The sequence below is a fragment of the Rana temporaria genome, chromosome 7 (assembly GCF_905171775.1).
Source record: "Rana temporaria chromosome 7, aRanTem1.1, whole genome shotgun sequence".
NCBI classification, from domain to species: domain Eukaryota; kingdom Metazoa; phylum Chordata; class Amphibia; order Anura; family Ranidae; genus Rana; species Rana temporaria.
In genome coordinates, this window is record NC_053495.1 from 44,234,269 (window position 1) to 44,253,724 (window position 19,456).

Here is a 19,456-nt window from a genome sequence, read left to right on the forward strand (position 1 = left end):
TGGGTCGAAGTTGAACAGCAGTCTTGCTCAATAGCACTAAGTAGGGCCCCTTGGTGTTATAAAATACTACCAAGCAAGATGAGGAAACATCCCACAATTGGCCCAACGCTGTTAATTGCAGCTAAAATATGCAAAAATCCAAAATTTTCTACAAAATGTTCCCCCCTGTTTCCCATATTGGGGAACCCAGGATTTATACCAGGCACAGGAGGAATAGTTTTTAACAAACTAAAAGAAAGGGGCAAGGTGCAGGTATCACACTTTTTACAAATAAACACATGGCCATCAATAGAGGATTTGACGAGGAGAGGGGGGAATTATGAGTTAAGCGCCTGGCAAGCACTTCAATTAAGTTACTTCTTAAGATCCTTGGGACAACCATCTAATTTTCGGCGACAATTAACTAAGTTTGAACAATATTGTGATGAGGAGGAACCAATACAAAGAGTAAGTTCAAAGATGTATAGAATATTGAATTCCCCTCAAGAAGACTTTGAGTTGCCGGGATTGGGAAAATGGGAGAGAGATCTGGGGAGAAATTTTTCACAGACCCAGCGTAAACACATAATACATTTAGCATTACATTCCTCAATATCCACACGTATACAGGAATCCAACTACAAACTATTGACCCAATGGTACTATACACCAGAAAAGCTGCACAAATTTAGCAAGGAAAATTCAGAGTATTGTTGGAGATGTGGGCTGGAGCAGGGAACTTTACTACACATTTTCTGGTCATGTGCAAAAGTAAGAGATTACTGGAAAGAAGTCCAGAGAATCGTTCAAAAATTTACGGAGCACCAGATTCCGGATGATCCGGCCTTTTTCCTGCTCCATTGCTCACAAATCCCAATGCGAGAATATAAAAAATCGGTGATATGTCATCTGATAAACACGGCCAAGCAAGGGATAACACTACAGTGGAGAGATAGCATACCACCATCTATTGCGAGATGGCTTAACAGAGTGAGAGAGACCGGAGCTATAGAAGACTTAATACTCTCAGCTAGGAATAAAAAGGAACAATATGTAGAAACATGGACAGGGTGGAATCAGTACATGAAAACGGAAGAAGGGAAGAGGATGTTAGAGGAATAGAGAAAGAGCAGAATTTGCTAGGACGGGAGTAGACTGAGAGGAGTTGAAGAGGAAAAACAAGAGAGGACATATCCATCTCCGGCGGGGAGGGGGGGGGGAGGAGGGGGAAGAGAAGGGAGGGGGGAGGGGGGGTTTGGTTTTTAGGGGTTTTCCCTTTTTTTTTTTTTTTGGGAGGTTTGTTTTGTTTATTAGATTAAAGGGGAGTTAGGTAGGGAATAAGGAAGGTTAAGGGAACAGAGTATGTATGAGATAATACAGTGGTCTGGAGGAAATGGGAAAACAGGCTTCGGATAGGAAGTTGGTTAATATAAGAATAGGGGAGGGGAACCAGGAAGGTATAAATCCGAGTTCTCTCTCCTTTCTTTCTTTTTTTTTTTTATCTATCCGGCCTGCTCACCTGATGGTTTCCTTCAGACTGTATGTTTGCTAACAATATGTTAATGCATATAAGATATATGTTATGTGAATTCTCTGTAACCTTGATTATTTAAAATAAAGAAAAAGATTTAAATATGAAAAAAAAAAAGATAATTTTAAAACAATCTCCATTTTTTTTAACCTATGGATAAATAACCTATGGAGCCCACACGCGATCGGTTTGGTCTGATGAAAATGGTCCATCAGACCGCAAAGGGTCAGAGCCAAGGTCAACTGATGTCAATTGTTTAATCCAGTTCCCCACTTCCTTCCAAAAAAGTGTAATTAATGGGCATTACCAAAAGATATGTAATAATGTCCCTGGCGCTTTCTTACAATGCCAACATAAGTTTGAGGTTTGCGGATAGAGTTTATTAAGTAGGGCCGGGTCCCTGTACAACCTAATTAGCATCTTGTAACCCTGTTCTTGAAAGCAGCTTGCTATTGAAGATTTATGTGTCAATGATATACTCCTTTTAATTTGCGTGCTTGTGAGAGAGATTTGGAGGTCCTCCTCCCAGCGTTGTATGTACAGAGAGACGTGACCTTCTAGAGGCTGAATAAACAATTTGTACAAGAATGACAACAAATGTGGTACATATTTAGGCCCCTTTCACACACGGCGGATCAGTAATGATCCGCCCCGTGAACCTCCGCTTGCTCAGCGGTGATCACTCCGTTGAACCCCGCTGAGCCGTGGGATGACAGGGCGGTCCCCGCACACTGTGCAGGGACCGCCCTGTCTTTTCTCCGCTCTCCCCTATGGGGGGATTGGATGAACACGGACCGTCTGTCTGTGTTCACCCGATCCGATCCGCATGTCACCGCTGACATCCGCGGCTCCATAGAGGAGCACGGAGCGCCGTTTAGGTCCGCCTAAAAAACTGGCAGCCGGACCTGAACGGGCCGCCCGTGTGAAAGAGCCCTTTCCCTCCGCACATAGGCGTTCGAAGGGTGTCAATGGCCTAACATACAATTCCATGTCCGGTATAGACTTTAAATAATGTGCCAGTTGAAATGCTGACCCAGAATGTTCAACAAAATGTTTTTTTTTTTTTGTAAAATAAAGATTATTTTTTTTTTTTAATCCCGAAGGGGGTCTGTATTGATTTTTTTGCCACAGCTGTGCCAAGCTGCTGGCTCTTGGTCGCATTGCAGTCCCTTTGCCCTCAATGGGTACATTTGACAGGCAGCACAACATTTTCTAGGATCTCACCAGATGTACTACACTGTCTGGCTCCAGTGTTAATAAAACAGGCAGGTCAACGGCCCCTTTATTCTGCTCTTTTGCTCCCCGTGTGAAACTGTCTAATGCTGCGTACACACGATCGGACATTCCAACAACATAACCGCAGATTTTTTTCCAATGGATGTTGGCGCAAACCTCTCTTGCATACACACGGTCTCGCAAATGTTGCCCGAAATGCCGATCGCAAAGAACATGGTCACGTACAACACGTACGACGGCACTACAAAAATTTCAATACCAAGTGCGCCACCCTTTGGGCTCGTTCTGCTAATCTCATGTTAGTAGAAGTTTGGTGAGAGACGATGCGTGCTTTTCAGCCTCGTGCTTTTCAGTCCGTTACTGCTCTTTGCAGCGTGACGAATGTGTCGAATGTGACGAATCTCCATTACCAACGCTAGTTTTACCAGACCGAGCGCTTCTGTCTCGTACTTGATTCAGAGCAGGTGTGGAATTGTCTACACACGATCGGAAATTCCGAGAACGGATTTAAAAAAAAAAATGGATGGAGCCTACACACGGTCGGAATTTCCGACAACAAGCTCCCATCGAACATTTGTTGTCGGAAATTCCAAGTTCCAAGCATGTGTACATTAGAGCTGTTCAGAAGTGAGCTATGCTGTACCTGTCAGTGTTGCTGATGTGTATTAAAAAATTAAATGTATATTCAAATTTAGAACTTGTATGACATTAATATTTTTTTCAATTTTTAATTTTGTTTTTTTACATTCAAGATCAGGTTGTACTTTTTTTAATTTCCTTAGCAGCAAAGACCCAGGATTAAATCTGGCTCACAAACAGACTCATGTTACTAATCTCACTTTATGCCCTTAAAGAAAATTGTTAGTTGTTAGAAAAAGCGATTAACAAACAAAACATCTTAGATCAGAGTACAGCAATTACATTACTCTGTCATACAATTAGTCTTACTAACTTGGTTTAGAGATGTAGGATTACACAGTTAACACCTTCAGGCTCTTGTTTTAGCTGAACTTCTATTTCTGGTTATAATTACAAGTATATAGGTCACACTTGACCATGAAGATAACTATAGACATTGCATAGGGGTAAGTCGAATTGCCATACCACTGTGTCACAATCACGTGCATTGCACGGCAATTATGGGTTTAAATCAGGTGGCGAGGAGGCAAAATATAGCATTTCCACCACCTGTCAAACACACACTTATTGCTTTTCAGGTGGTGAGAAAGCAACACACAATACTGACTACTTTAACCCCTTGTTAGCTGTACTGCACAAGGTTGCAGGGCACTTGCAGAGTAGCATCATTCACTTGAATGGGTCATGCTTGGTAGGTGCTACAGCCACCAACCATGACAGGCAGGGCCGCCATCAGGGGGGTACAGGCAGTACACCTGTAAGGGGCCCGGAGGTTCCCAGGGGCCCGGATGGCAGCCCCCTTTGAATTTTTTTTTTTTTTAGGGGTCCGGGGGTTCCCAGGGGCCCGGAGGCCCACAGGGCCCCATATGGCAACCCCCCATTTTTTAGATTATTTTTTATAAAAAACATTTTTTTTTTTTTATATATTTATATTTTATTTTTTATTAGAAAGGACCATTTTATTTTTTATTTTTTAGAGGTCCGGAGGTCCCCAGGGGCCCGGAGATTTCCAGGGCCCCGGATGACAACCCTCTTTTTTTTATAAAAACAATATTTTTTTTATATATTTTTTTATTTCTTTTATTTTTAATTTTTATATATATATTTTTTTTATAAATGTTTATTTTTTTTATATTTTTTTATTAAAGGGCCCAGAGGTTTCTTTTTTTATTAAAGAGCCCCAGATTGCAACCCCCCTTTTAAAAAATATATATATATATTTTTTTATTTCTTTTTATTAAAGGGCCCAGAGGTCCCCAGGGCCCCGGATGGCTACCCCCCTTTTTTTATATATATTTTTCTTTATTTCTTCTTTCTTTTTACAGGGCCCCACCGCTTCTCAAATCGCGGCAGCCCCCCCCTCTTCTCAATTTAAGGCGGCAACACCCCCCCGTAGTTCTCTGCTCCAGGAGGGCCCATGCCTGAAGCCGTGTAAGGGGCCCCATAATTCCCCAGGGCATATAACTCCTGCTGTGGCTGAGACATGTTTACACCCATAGGCGTGCGCAGCCTATTGCATTAGGGTGTGCACCCCAAAGCTCAAACACACATCAATGCCACCGGCTGTCACAGGGAGAAGGCTCTGGTGGTGGGAGACAGTTGATTGGGAGAATATTACGCTACACCCTAAATACGAGTGTAATGTGTTTCTAAAGTTAAACCTAGCCTTTAATATAATGGTGGCATTTACACTGGCCCCTGGCACCCCCCAACCACCCATCTGGTGCCCACCTGGATAATGCTAATTCACATGGGTTGATTAGGGTGTGCCCAGGCACACCCTGGGCACATGCCTATGTTTACACCCCTGGCCACTGTAGCTAAAGGGGGGGGGGGTGTGATAAAAACACATCTACTATGGGGTTTTACCACCACCCAAAATGCAAATGTATATCAACCCTTATGCCACGTACACACAATCATTTTTCAGCATGAAAAAAACAAAGTTTTTCGGCATGTAGAAAAAACAAAGTTTTTCCAACTTCATGATTAAAACGACGTTGCCCACACACCATCGTTTTAAAAAAATGCTCTAGCAAAGCGCGGTGACGTACAACACGTACAACGGCACTATAAAGGGGAAGTTCAATGCGGATGACGCCACCCTTGGGGCTGCTTTAGCTGATTCCGTGTTAGTAAAAGACGATTTGCGCTTTTCTGTCTGTTACAGCGTGATGAATGTGCTTACTCCATTACGAACGGTAGTTTTACCAGAACGAGCGCTCCCGTCTCATAACTTGCTTCTGAGCATGCGCAGGTTTTTAACGTAGTTTTAGCCCACACACGATCATTTTTTACAACCCGAAAAACAACATAGTTTAAAACGTCATTAAAAAATGCAGCATGTTCGAATTTTTTTTTTGTCGTTTTTCAGAACCCGAAAAATTATGTGAAGCCCACACACGATCATTTTAAATGACATTTTTTTAAAACAATTTTTTTTTCATTCCGAATAATGATCGCGTGTATGCGGCATTACTGTTCTGAGCCCCCTATAAAGCTGTTGTGCTTCGGTTTACCTGCACCACAAAAACGCACTAAAACCCTGGCATTCAGAAAGTGCACCAAACCCGCAGGATATAATCAAAGTCTGTGGCTAAGCGCACCAAACTCGTAGGAAAGCTGCAGGTACACTGCACTGCACCCATGGTGTGGGCAAACCGCAGTGCATCAGTGTGAAATCAGCCCCATACTATTATACTGAAATCACAAAAAAAAAACTGAGGGTGCACAGGGCTAGTGCATTATCTTCAAGCCCCATCCCCCCTTATATTTACCTAAGCTTGATCCAGCAATGTGCACAAGAGCAGCGGCTCTCTGTGTCTCTTCTACTCTACTTTTGGAGGATCTATGTATAAAATATTACTTTTAAGGCAGGGCCGGCCCTACCATGGGACCCAATGGTACCATTGTACCAGGCAGAACTTTCAGGGGGGCAGCAAATTTCCTGCCTGCACGCCATCCCATTCCGCCAGCTCCACTCTTCACTCCACTGTGGGGCTAATTGCCGCCCGACCGCTCCTCCCATTCCGCTCTCCACTCCACTGTGGGGCTAATTGCCGCCCGACCGCTCCTCCCATTCCGCTCTCCGCTCCACTGTGGGGTTAATTGCATGAATAGAGCCATAACAGGTCCTTTTTATACTCCTACCGTGTTTCCCCGAAAATAAGCCCGGGTCTTATATTAATTTTGGCAACAAAAGACACAGTAGGGCTTATTTTGGGGGTAGGTCTTACCATGTAATGTGCTCTCCTCTCTTCCCCTCTCTCGACCTGCCTGTTAGGAATCCCCAGTGTGAACTTAGTTAAAATGCTTGTAAAATCTTGTAATCCACTCTATTACTGTAGTATATAATGTACGTGTGTATTTCTGTAATATAATTGTGCCAAATACCTTCATTATAGCACCGCTCTGCGCTTTTGTGACCTGCCGCAGCTCTCTTCCCTACCTTTATGTTACAGAAACACACACATTGTACATTGTGTACTACTGTAATAGAGTGGGTTATATGATTTTAAACTAGGGCTTATTTTCGGGGTAGGGCTTATATTGCAGTCCTCCTGGAAAATTACGCTAGGTTTTATTTTAAGGGTAGGTTTTATTTTCAGGGAAACAGGGTATATACAGGAGCCATAACAGGTCTTTTTTATACTCCTATATACATGTATAGAGCCATGATAGGTCCACTTTAGTTATCATGATATAAAATAATGGATGTAGGGGCATTTTGGTGGGCGTAATTTTTTTTGGGGGGGCAGCATTTCATTCTTGGTACCAGGCAGCACAATGTCTTGGGCCGGCACTGTTTTAAAGCCATGTTCCCTAAAGAGCAATCCACATTCAGATCGCTATTCAGAGAGCATAACAGGCCGTATGGAGGCATTGCATCACCTTCTCACCACCTGCTTTAAACCCTGGGATCCTGTACCAAGGTGCCCAAAGCGACAGGCTTATAATTCCTGGTGTGGCATGCGTACACCCCCAGCCACTGCCTCTGCAGCCAAAGGGGGAGTGGTTGGGGGGGGGGGTTAAACCACGACTCCAGTACAGGGTTTTACTGCCCCCCCCCAACTACTTGTGAATAAATTCTGAGACCCCTTTCACACAAGAGGACTGTTTGTCCATTTTCCATCATCCGATGATCAGTCGTTTACATTCGCATCCGTCAACATCCGTTTTTTTTAAAGCGATCAAAGCCGTATTTTTGTTCTGTAAAAAAAAACTAAATTGATGAAAAACTGATGTAAACAGGCTAATGGCTTGCTTTTGCATTAAAAAATAAATAAACTCTTAAAAAAATGGCTCAAGTGGTTAAAGCGTTTGTTACCCCAACACTTCATATTCCTGATATGTGCCTGCTGTACCATGTAATTGTATAAGAAAGTATCCTGTTCTCTTTGTATTGATTCCTTTATGTGAAATCCCTGGTGTTCCTGCTAGTCCTCTTAGTTTCCTATAAAAATAACTGACCACACTAAGCAGGAGAGCACAACATGGTCAGTTCTCAGACTCTAGCTGTGCTGGAAACTAACAGCCATTCGCTAGGAAGATTACTGTGCTGCTGCATCTCTTCCCCATAGGCTACTTTCACACTGCTAGCGTGGGGTGTTGGCGGTAAAGCGCTCCTACAGTGCGTCAAAGATGCGGCTTCAGGACTTTTTTTACTGTCCTGTCAGCACACCGCTCCAGTGTGAAGAGAGAACAGAGGGAATGTGATCACATTTAAAAAAGAAAAACAGTATTTATGAATGAATATATACACACAAAAATGTTTTTCCTTTCATTTCAATTTTAAACTGAATTGGTTGTTTTACAAGGTGATCGTTTACAATCACTTTAGACCCCTTTCACACTTTTCAGAACCTGAAAAGTTCATGAAAACCTATTTCCATTCAAATCAAGGAATGCTTTTACACTGGGGTGGCGCGCTGGCAGGGAGGTGAAAAGATGACTGCAAAGCAGCATCTTTGGAGCATGTTTGGAGCGCTTAACCACCTTAGCCCTGGAGGATTTGGCTGCCAAATGACCGTGCCACTTTTTGCGATTCGGCACTGCGTCGCTTTAACTGACAATTGCTCGTGCGATGTGACTCCCAAACAAAATTGACGTCTTTTTTTCCCCACAAATAGAGCTTTCTTCTGGTGGTATTTGATCATTATTGATTATTTTTTGCGCTATAATCAAAAAAGAGCGACAATTTTGAAAAACAAGCTATATTTTTTATTTTTTGCTATAATAAATACCCCCAAAAATATAAAAAAAAATATTTCTTCCTCAGTTTAGGCCAATATGTATTCTTCTACATATTTTTGGTAAAAAAATTGCGATAAGCGTATATTGATTGGTTTGCGCAAAATAGGGGATAGATTTATGTCATTTTTATTATAATTTTTTTTTTACTAGTAAAGGCGATGATCTTTAATTTTTAACGTGACTGCGACATTGCAGGGGACAGATCGGACATTTTTTAAACTATTTTGGGACCATTGACATTTATACAGCGGTCAGTGCTATAAAAATGCACTGAGTACTGTGTAAATGTCACTGGCAGAGAAGGAGTTAAACACTAGGGGCAATCGAGGGGTTAATTGTGTTCCCTCACTGTGTTTTAACTGTAGGGGCTAACTAGAACATGACAGAGATCACTGCTCATGATCACTGGGAACAGTAGATCCCTGTCATGTTTCTAGGCAGAACAGGGAAATGGCTTGTTTACGTTCATTTGCCTGGCGAAGAGGTCCTGTGCGACCTCGAAACGTTGCTGTTTTGATTGTTTCTATGCATTAAAGAATTTTTGGAAGTTTTTCCAAATGATCCTCGGTGTGCTGGCGAATATGTTTGCTTGTTTACATATGCATCTCCCCATTCTGCCTCTCTGTGCCACGATTGCGGGCCACTGGCGGACATCGATGACGCAGCGACATATGGGTACGTCGTTTTCCCCCCCGCCGCCATCCTCGGTGAGGGAATCAGGAAGTGAAGCGTTGCGGCTTCACTGCCCGGTTCCCTACTGCGCATGCGCGAGAAGTGCTACGCGCTCTCACTGGTCCCCGCTGTCTCCTGGACCAGTGTGTTTCCCAGAAGACAGCGGAGGTGACGCAAAAGGGGCGTGACTCCCACGGCAGCCTATTCCCGGAAGTGGGTGCAAATACCTGTATTATAAAGGTATCTGCACCCTCTCCCCAGTCTAGGGTGACCACGTGTCCCGGATTGCCCGGGACAGTCCCGCATTCTTCAGGTCTGTCCCGGGCACCTTCACTCTGGGACAATACAGTGTCCCGGAATGAAACTGACACAGGTCCCAGCATGAACCCCTCAGAGCTTAAGATGTGACACCCCCCCCCCAAACTAGTGAAGAACTACAGGTCCCAGCATAGATCTGTGAAATCTATGGGGTCACACCCTTAGATCTCATGGGTTCATGCGGGGAGTTTCAAATTTGGGGGGGGGGGGGTCACATCTTTAGATATCATCGGTTCATGCTGGGATTTGTGGTCCTTTACTTTGGGAAGGGGGGGTGACCTCCCCAAAGTTAAGGACTACAGGTCCCAGCATTAACCCCCCCCCCCCCAGAGCTGAAGATGTGAGACCCCCTGCTGCCCCCCAAATAGTGAAGAACTACAGGTCCCAGCATAAACCTGTGAAATCTATGGGATCACACCCTTAGATCTCAGGGGTTTCATGCTGGGTGTTGTAGTCCTTCAAATTGGGGGGGGGGGGTCACATGTTTAGATATTAGGAGTTCATGCTGGGACTTGTAGTTCTTCACTTTTGGGGGGAATGTGACCCCCAAAAGTGAAGAACTACAGGTCCCACCATTACCCCTCAGAGCTGAAGATGCGACCCCCCCAACTAGTGAAGAACTACAGGTCCCAGGATGAACCGGTGAAAACCATGGGGGGGGGGGTCACAATTTTTTTTTATAAAAAGTTATCTTTTTTTAGAAAGGGGGGGGGGGTGTGTGTCCCTGAATGGCAGTTTGGAAATGTGGTCACCCTACTCCCCACTGAAAGGTGCCAAATGTAACACCGGATGGGGGGAGGGTTCCAAAAAGCAGAGGTTCACTCCGCTTTAAGGGCTTGTTCACGGGCCACGCTAGCAGTTGGGAGGTGGCAAAACCCTCTGGTGATTTACTACCCCCAACTGCTCCCCCTTTACACCTGCTGTGGGCGCAGTAGAAATGATATCCTCTGTCGCTTTCAGCGGGCGCTACTGACCACCAATCGCGACCCATTGAAGTAAATGGAGCTGCTCTGTGTGCATTGCTCATGGTGGCAGTGCACTAGTGTGGGGTCCAAGGGGTAAAAGTAGGTGGTGAGGAGACGATACAACACCTCCTCACTGCCTGCCAAATGCTGACATTTGAACAGAAATTTGTGGGAAATTAAAACTCAGCTTTGCTCCTTCCTGCCTCTGCATTTAATGACTTATTTTTGTTACTAATGGTTTGCTGTCCCTAAAATCTAAAGCAAAACTGAAACTAGGCCTCACTCCCTCTATCAAATAATACCACTTTTATTGGTGACTGAGGTGCGGTCATTGGAGGTGGGTGTGGTTTGTTTCTGGACAGGAAGCTTTAGTGACACATTTAGGAAAGGCCGGCCCTTAGCAACACAGTAAAGTATTGATGAGAGAGGGGCCCAGAGGAACCTTTTCCAGCTAACAAAGGTAATGGCACCTAGTGGTACATTTTAGTCTCACCACAAAATCTTCTATAGATCTACCAAAAACACAGTAGGGCCTGCCTGATTGGACGTAAATTGGTTAGATTAGGTAGGTCCTCATATTATATAAAGTTGATTGTATAGTCAAACAAATGTAGGGTGACCCTCAGGCAGTACTTTGAATTGTTCTACAAAATGAATCCTTGCTTGGTTGCCATGGGCAACACCTCCTATTTTATTTTCCAGAAGTTTGTGTACCATACATGCAGAGTTCACATCTTTCATGCAATTGAACTGTAGCAGAGCAACATGCATCTGAGTGAAATCCTCAGATATGCATAGATAATTGTGTAAGTGAGGGTAAGCAAAATTTGAGGTTTAGGAATAATAATTATTATTATTAATAATAATATTATTTATTATTATTATTAAAAATATTTTTTGGTAACAATGCTTTGAAGAAGGAGGGGGTGAAATTTAAGCTGGATTTAGGCCTTGTTTACATTTCGTTTTCCCTCTGAAAAGTGATCTGAACATGAAATCAGAGCGCATCTGATGGCATTGAGGTGTATTGCCTCGACACTGCCTGTTTTAACCCTCTAAATGCCAGACTACTGTGTTGCAAATATGTGCATGATTGCAGTGCAGCCCCATTCACTTAAATGAGTTGTGTTTTTGGAGGGCGGTATTGCCTGCTGAACGTGACAGGGAGCCCTAAGGCCTGGTTCACTCACACCTGTGCATTCTCAGGTTTTGCAGAAACCCCCTTCAGTCCATTTAACATGGTTTCCTATGGATGTAGTTCACATCTATGCATTTTATAGAAAGAGCCAGGGACTTTTTTCTGGTTTTTGGTTCCATAGACTTTAATGGATCAATAATGGATCAAAAATGTGTATCGAAAAACGCAAAATGCATCTACAATACGCAATCTGCAACCCGAACAGGTATGACTCAGGCCTAATGGATCCAAAATTTGTATTGCAAAATGCACCTGGAATATATAAACTGCAACCTGCATAGGTGTGAATCAGGCCTGAGCCTTGGTTTACATTGACATGTCAAATCGGCGGCTATTGCCGGCAATGGCACTGTCCGAAGCGGTGCGAGTGTGTGACGCCGCACCGATTCCCAATAGACATCTGTGCAGAAACACGCTGTTAGGGCCATCTTTAATGTTGATTGGACCCTGGGCAAAACATTTCTTGGGGGGGCCCCCCCATGCAATTTTGCTCTCCATCTGCTCTGAGACATAATAAATATCAGCTAGACTTAAAATCAGTTTACTGTATCAGATCAGGCAGTGATTGTGATTGGTTGCCAGAGGTTACAGCATATCATTACCACTTACTGATTGGTTGCTAGAGGTTACAGCACACATTACGGCTCAGTGATTAGTTGCTAGAGGTTACAGCGCATGATTTCTTCATGTTGATTGGTTGCAAGAGATTACTGTACAGTAATACTGCTCACTGATTGCTTGCTAGAGGTTACAGCACATCAGCGCTTCGCAGAGGGGTATGATATACATATGAATGCCACCTTTATTTACATATGAATGCTGCCACTATTTACATATGAATGTTCCTGTTCATTACATATGAATGACGGTTATTTACATGTAAACACAGGGTCTGCAGGTGAGTCATCTGTATACAACAATATGGCAGAGCTGGGCAGCATTAGTAGCAGCACTTTCCACTGAGATATCAGGACACAGCACAGGACTAAAACTTCAAGGGACTAGAACAGGGGTGTCAAACTCAATTTCATCGTGGGTCGCATCAGCATTATGATTGCCCTAAAAAGGGGTCCGGTTTTATCTGTAAGATTAGATGTCCAGCGCATCCCCTCCCCTTACATTAGATGTCAAGAGCCACCCCACCATCAGAAGTTGAGTCCCCCACTCTCCCTTACATCACAGTACACCGCCTTTCCTTATGCTGCTGCTGGGAAGGAGCTGGATGCATTGCTTGAAAGCAGAAAGTAGGGGTCTGGAGGAGGACCAGAGGAGGTCTGGAGCTCTCCTGCAGCTGCAGGAGAGGTGCAAGGGCCAAATGAAATGGCCTGGAGGGCCACGCGTTTGACACCTGTGGACTGGGGATTTAAACTGGGACAGTTGTATGAGGCAGCTGCTTTGGGCCCCACAACGACAGGGCCCAGGGCAGCTTCCCCTTTTGCCCTGCCTTAAAGACGGCCCTGCATGCTGTCAGTGTGAACCTAGGCTAATGCTGGCCATACACTATACGAAAAATTGGCCAAGCCTATTTTCAAAACGTCCGTGAGAGCAAACGATGGTGCCATCATGTAATGACCGATAAATCGTTCAGAGGACATAAATGAACCCATTTTTTTTAACATATACCCAGTACAAACAGTTCAGACGGCAAACACATTAACCTTTCAATTTATCATTCATTCGGCAGAAAATTTCTAAACTTGTCCTTTGTTTTTTCAGTTCAAAAATGCCCCAACTATTTTCGATCCTGTGTCCATTAGCTGCCCGAAAAACGAACAAACTGGCCAAATGACTGAATTTCGACAGATTTTTCATATAAGGCTGGCCATACATTATACAATTTTTTTTTTTTTGTACAATTTTCTTTTTTACCAAAACCATATAATATGAGGTCAAAGCTAAACACTTTCAATTTGTATGCAATCAGCAAGCCCTTGCACTATATAGTTGAAGGTAAATCGAAAAAAAAAATTGTATAGTGTGTGGTCAGCCTTAGACGCCATACACACTATTCGATTTTATGCAGATTTTTTTCACCTTAATGCAATCTATGCATTAAGGTGAAAAAACCTCTGATGATGCCGGCCCCCCCCGGAGCCCCAGTTTTTACTTACCTGACCCCTCGAAAGTCCCGCGCTCGGTCCCGAGATCCTCTTCGCCGCTCAGCCTGGCCGTGGATAGATTTAGAGCAGCGCAGCCATTGGCAGGCGCTGTGGTGAATCACATCCAGTGACGTGGCGCGCCGAGGGGCGGGGCCGAGTGATACAGTGAGCGGCTATGGCCGCTCGCTGTATCACGGGAGCGTGCGCGCAAGGACTCATCACCATGCGAGCTCTCTCGCATTAAGGTGATGAGTTCTTGCAGGGAGGACCAGCCGCCGAGGGACCCCAGAAGTTGTGGATCGGGGACACTCTGTGCAAAACGAACTGCACAGTGGAGGTAAGTATAACATGTTTGTTATTTTTAAAGAAGAAAAAAAAATTTCCTTTAGTGACCATTTAAAGCGGTGTTCCAGCTGAATTTTTAATTTTAAATATTTTTAAAGTCAGCAGCTACAAACACTGTAGCTGCTGACTTTTAATAAGGACACTTACCTGTCCAGGGAGCCTGAGACGTCGGGCCCCCAGAGGCCGATCTGTCCATCTGATCAGTTGCCGGCGCCGCCATTCTATTTAAGGGAAACAGGCATTGGAGCCTTGCAGCTTCCCTGCCTGTTTCCTACTGCGCATGCGTGAGCCGCTGGGCGCTTTGTGAATGGCTGGCTGTCTTCTGGGGGGGGACACAGGTCCCAGAAGACAGCGCACCCAATTTCCCAGGAGACAACGCAAGGACATGAACATGAAGAAAAGGAACAGGCAGATAATTTTTTTTAAATGTTTTTTAATATATTTTAACCATTTAAGGACCGTCTAACGCCAATATACGTCGGCAGAATGGCACGGCTGGGCACAAGCATGTACCTGTATGTCCTCTTTAAGTGCCCAGCTGTGGGTCGCGACCCGGTCTGAAGCGCCGCGGCCACGGGACCCGCGGACCTGATCGCCGCCGGAGTCCCGCGATCGGGCCCAGGAGCTGAAGAACGGGGAGAGGTGTGTGTAAACACAGCTTCCCTGTTCTTCACAGTGGCACCGTCATCGATCGTCTGTTCCCTGATATAGGGAAAGGCGATCAATGGCGTCACACGTCCAGCCCCGCCCCCTTCAGTTAGAAACACATATGAGGTCACACTTAACCCCCTTCAGCGCCCCCTAGTGGTTAACTCCCAAACTGCAATTGTCATTTTCACAGTAAACAATGCATTTTTATAGCACTTTTTTTGCTGTGAAAATGACAATGGTCCATAATGTCGCAATCACGAAAAAAAATCGCTGATCGACGCCATTAGTAGTAAAAAAAAAAAAATTATTAATAAAAATGCAATAAAACTATCCCCTATTTTGTAAACGCTATAAATTTTGCGCAAAACAATCGATAAATGCGTATTGGGATTTTTATTTATTTTTTTACCAAAAATAAGTAGAATACGTATCGGCCTAAACTGAGGAAAAAAATTTAGTTTTTTTATATATTTTTGGGGGATATTTATTATAGCAAAAAGTAAAAAATATTGTTTTTTTTTTTCAAAATTGTCGCTCTATTTTTGTTTATAGTGCAAAAAATAAAAACCGCAGAGGTGATCAAATACCACCAAAAGAAAGCTCTATTTGTGGGAAAAAAAGGACGCCAATTTTGATTTGGGAGCCACGTTGTACGACCGCAAAATTGTCAGTTAAAGCGACGCAGTGCCGAATCGCAAAAAGGGGCCTGGTCCTTTACCTGCATATTGGTCCGGGTCTTAGGTGGTTAAATAGACTGTTAGGGCCAGTTCACACCAGATGCAGTTTCGTTCAGTTCCGTGCACTTTTTTCCTGCACAAAATGCATGCACAGTGTTTTCCATGGATTCAAATTGATCTAGTTCACACCATGCAGTCAGTTTCCGGTCAGTTTCTGCACCAGGTCTGCGTCTGGTGTGAATTGGCTTTTAATGTGAAATTTTTTTTGGGGTGGACCTCCGCTTTTAAGAGTTTAAATTTGTATGCAATCAGGCAGGCCCTTGCACTACATGGTTTTGGTAAATCTGAAGACAAAAATCTGCAGAAAATCTAATAGTGTGTATGGGGTATTAACCACTTCCCGACGGCCGTACGACTATATACGGCCGCAGGGTGGTTCTACTTCTCTGGTGCGCCGTGTTTTCACGTCCGCCCTTTTCCGCGTTCCCCGAGCGCGCAGCGGGGAACTTCTGTGCTTGCCGTGTCCCTTGGACACAGCCAATCGGAGTGGCTGTTTGCTAGGCGATCTGTGCGGCCAATGAGAGATGATCTCATATGTTTACATATGAGATAATTTCTCATTGCCGGCTCTCACAGACAGCGGTGCTGTCAGGGAGAGAGGAGACCGATCTGTGTCTCTTGTACATAGAGACACAGATCGGTCACCTCCCCCAGTCACCCCCCTTCCCCACTTAGAACACTGTATAGGGAATACATTTAACCCCTTCCTCACCCCCTAGTGTTAACCCCTTCCCTGCCAGTCACATTTATACAGTAATTAGTGCATATTTATAGCACTGATCGCAGTATAAATGTGAATGGTGCCAAAAATGTGTCCGATGTGTCTGCCATAATGTCGCAGTCGCAATAAAAATCGCAGATCGCCGCCATTACTAGTAAAAAAAAAAAAAATAATAATTATGTCCCTTATTTTGTAGGCGCTATAACTTTTGCGCAAACCAGTCGCTTAATGCGATTTTTTTTTTTTTTTTTTTTTACTAAAAATATGTAGAATACGTATCGGCCTAGACTGAGGATAAAAAAAAAAAAAAAAAAATTGAGCTATTTATTATAGCAACAAGTAAAAAATATATATATATTTTTTTTCAAAATTGTCGCTCTATTTTTGTTTATAGCGCAAAAAATAAAAACCGCAGAGGTGATCAAATACCACCAAAAGAAAGCTCTATTTGTGGGGAAAAAAAGGACGTCAATTTTGTTTGGGAGCCATGTCGCACGACCGCGCAATTGTCAGTTAAAGCGACGCAGTGCCGAATCGCAAAAAGTCCTCTGGGCAGGAAGGGGGTTTAAGTGCCCAGTAAGGAAGTGGTTAATCTCCTTCCTTGCTGGGCTCAGGTGGGATGATTGGTTCACCTGTGCACAAGCTTGCTATCATTACAATGATTGCTTCCAATCCAAACGGTTATATCAGAGTTCTGGAGTGGCATTCTGATTACTTAATTCTACTATGTAAAAATCCACTTTTTTAATCCTGATATGAGTGCAACCTGTAAAGAAGCAAAAATACACCCAGAAATACTTTGGCACTACTATACACTTCCCAGCCTCATTCACAAAAGAGACAGATTTAGTCCTTACACTGGAAGCTTTCGGATGAGGGGAAGTAGTACTTGGCACCGGCCTCAGGTTAGTAATACAAACATTTTATTTGCAAAATCTGTTGGGGGCGATTTCATAAAACAGTTGCATAAAATAATGTTTTGTTAAAAAGAAAAAAAAAATGCTGGGAAATTTATGGACAACCCTTGAGATTGGGTTGGGGACGGACAGACATCTACAACCAGATATTTTAAAGGATTGAAGTGTTTTGATACTTCCTAGTAATAAAATAATATTTTTTGTCAATTTAAAGCGGGAGTTCACCCATAAAACTATTTTTTCAAACAATCCCCTTAGATGGATGCTCATTTTGTCTAGGGGAATCGGCTAGTTGTTTTAAAATATGAGCTGTACTTACCGTTTTCGAGATGCATCTTCTCCGTCGCTTCCGGGTATGGGTCTTCGGGAGCGGGCGTTCCTTCTCGAGAGGCTTCCGAGGGTCGCATCCATCGCGTCACTAGTAGCCGAAAGAAGCCGAACGTCGGTGCGGCTCTATACTGTGCCTGCGCACCGACGTTCGGCTTCTTTCGGAAAATCGTGACGCGATGTATGCGACCGTCGGAAGCCTCTCGGAAGACTGTCAATCAAAATAGGAACGCCCAGTCCCGCAGCCCATACCCGGAAGCGACGGAGAAGATGCATCTCGTAAACGGGTAAGTACTGCTCATATTTTAAAACAACTAGCCGATTCCCCTAGACAAAATGAGCATGAAGCTAAGGGTAAAAAGTGTTATGTACGGGTGAACCCCCCCGCTTTAAAAAAAAAAAAAAATTCAAATATAATTTTTGTATTAATGCCCAGAGAAAAAAAGGGGGGGGGGCGTCAATATCATCACAAAGAGGGAGTTATAAAACAGGGTTCATGTACATTTTCAAAAACGTTGGTGTATATCTATTGACAAGTACCTCCTATAATTGACACAGTGGGGCCAAGGCCCCTGCCCATCAGTAAATCTTCCAGTCAGAGGCGACGATGGCCGAAAAACCTTGGGCACTCTGCATCTCCACTACCCCAGCCACCCCACCCCCGGTGGAGCTCAATCTCCATAGGGGGTCTCATTTTTTAAATGTCTCCATCCTGACACATTCTCCATCCTAACACATTCCCCGGGACCCCCCCCCCCCCGGCAGGAGAGGAGGGAAGCTGGCTGCGGGGTATGAGGGGGTGCGGAGAAGAACATGGAGGGGGGTGGAGGAGGAGGAGCACGCAGGGAGCAGCTGGGAATGATCTGTGCAGCGGGGAACAGCTATACAGGGAGATGGGTGTTCACAGCTGTTCCCCACCGCACCGATCATTCCCCGGATATCGGCAGGCACTTGCGGGTGTGCAGGAGCCTCAACAGAAATGTGGGAGACTTCCGCACCTTGTGGGAGACTTGGGATGTCTGCCAATCAGAAAAGATGTATTCTAGCAATGAATACAAAGCTTCCTCTGACTGGCTCAGAGAGGTAGGCTAATGATGTCACCGCCTTTGACTCAGTCAATCAGAGGAAGCTTTGTATTTATTACTAGAATACATCTTTCTCTGGCTGAGTGCCACACAGTGCTGTATGTAGCCTCAGCTATATACAGTTTAAACCGCACATCCAGCGGTCTCACATGTTGGTGAGGGACATGGTTCATTTGGGTGAGCTTGGTCCAAACAAACTATGTAAAGTGTAATAAAAGTTGGAGTTCAGCTTTAATGCTAATCCACTAAATTCTAAACTATAGATCCCGGCAGGTATGTGTAGCACCCTCTACTTAAGTAGGTGCTAGAATAGGATTATTTGTGTAATTGGTAAGGTACATTTTTGTTTTGAGCAGGGGATGGCACATAGCAGCAGCTGGTGACTCACAGGCAGCATCACTAAGACCTCCCCCTTCTTTCTAGAGCATTCTGGAAGGTACTAGGAGGAGAGGCGAGGAGGAGCTGCAGGGGATACTGTAGGAAGCCATGACCAATCCCCAGCTTGGATTGGCAGGGGCCAGGCCTCCTTGGGTACCTGGGGTTGGCCCAGCTGGGGAGGAGTTGTTCAGAGCTTGAAGATGGAGTGCTAGGCTGTCGGGGCCTTTAAGGGAGCCTCACAGTCTGGGGGGTGACCTTGGGCTTGTGTGTGGACAGAGCCCTTCAAGAAAGAGTGAAGGTTCTGGACACAAGGAGCAAAGAGGAAAGCAGGAGCTAGCATGGCCAGGCAAGTCTTCAAGGAGAGGAACAACTGGTTGCAGCCAGGAGGTCTGGTGAGTGACGGGC

At 44.4% G+C, this 19,456-nt stretch overlaps 1 protein-coding gene across 6 annotated transcripts in view; it reads left to right on the forward strand.

Annotated features, from left to right (window-relative positions):
• Nucleotides 1-10,966: 10,966 nt before the first annotated feature.
• WNK2 (WNK lysine deficient protein kinase 2) overlaps nucleotides 10,967-19,456 on the forward strand; it is a 312,062-nt gene continuing 303,572 nt past the window's right edge. For all 6 annotated transcript variants that reach the window (XM_040359295.1, XM_040359293.1, XM_040359294.1 and 3 more), the window contains exon 1: nucleotides 10,967-11,053. The gene's annotated coding sequence lies outside the window, so the exon portion shown is untranslated. The remainder of the gene's footprint in view (nucleotides 11,054-19,456) is intronic.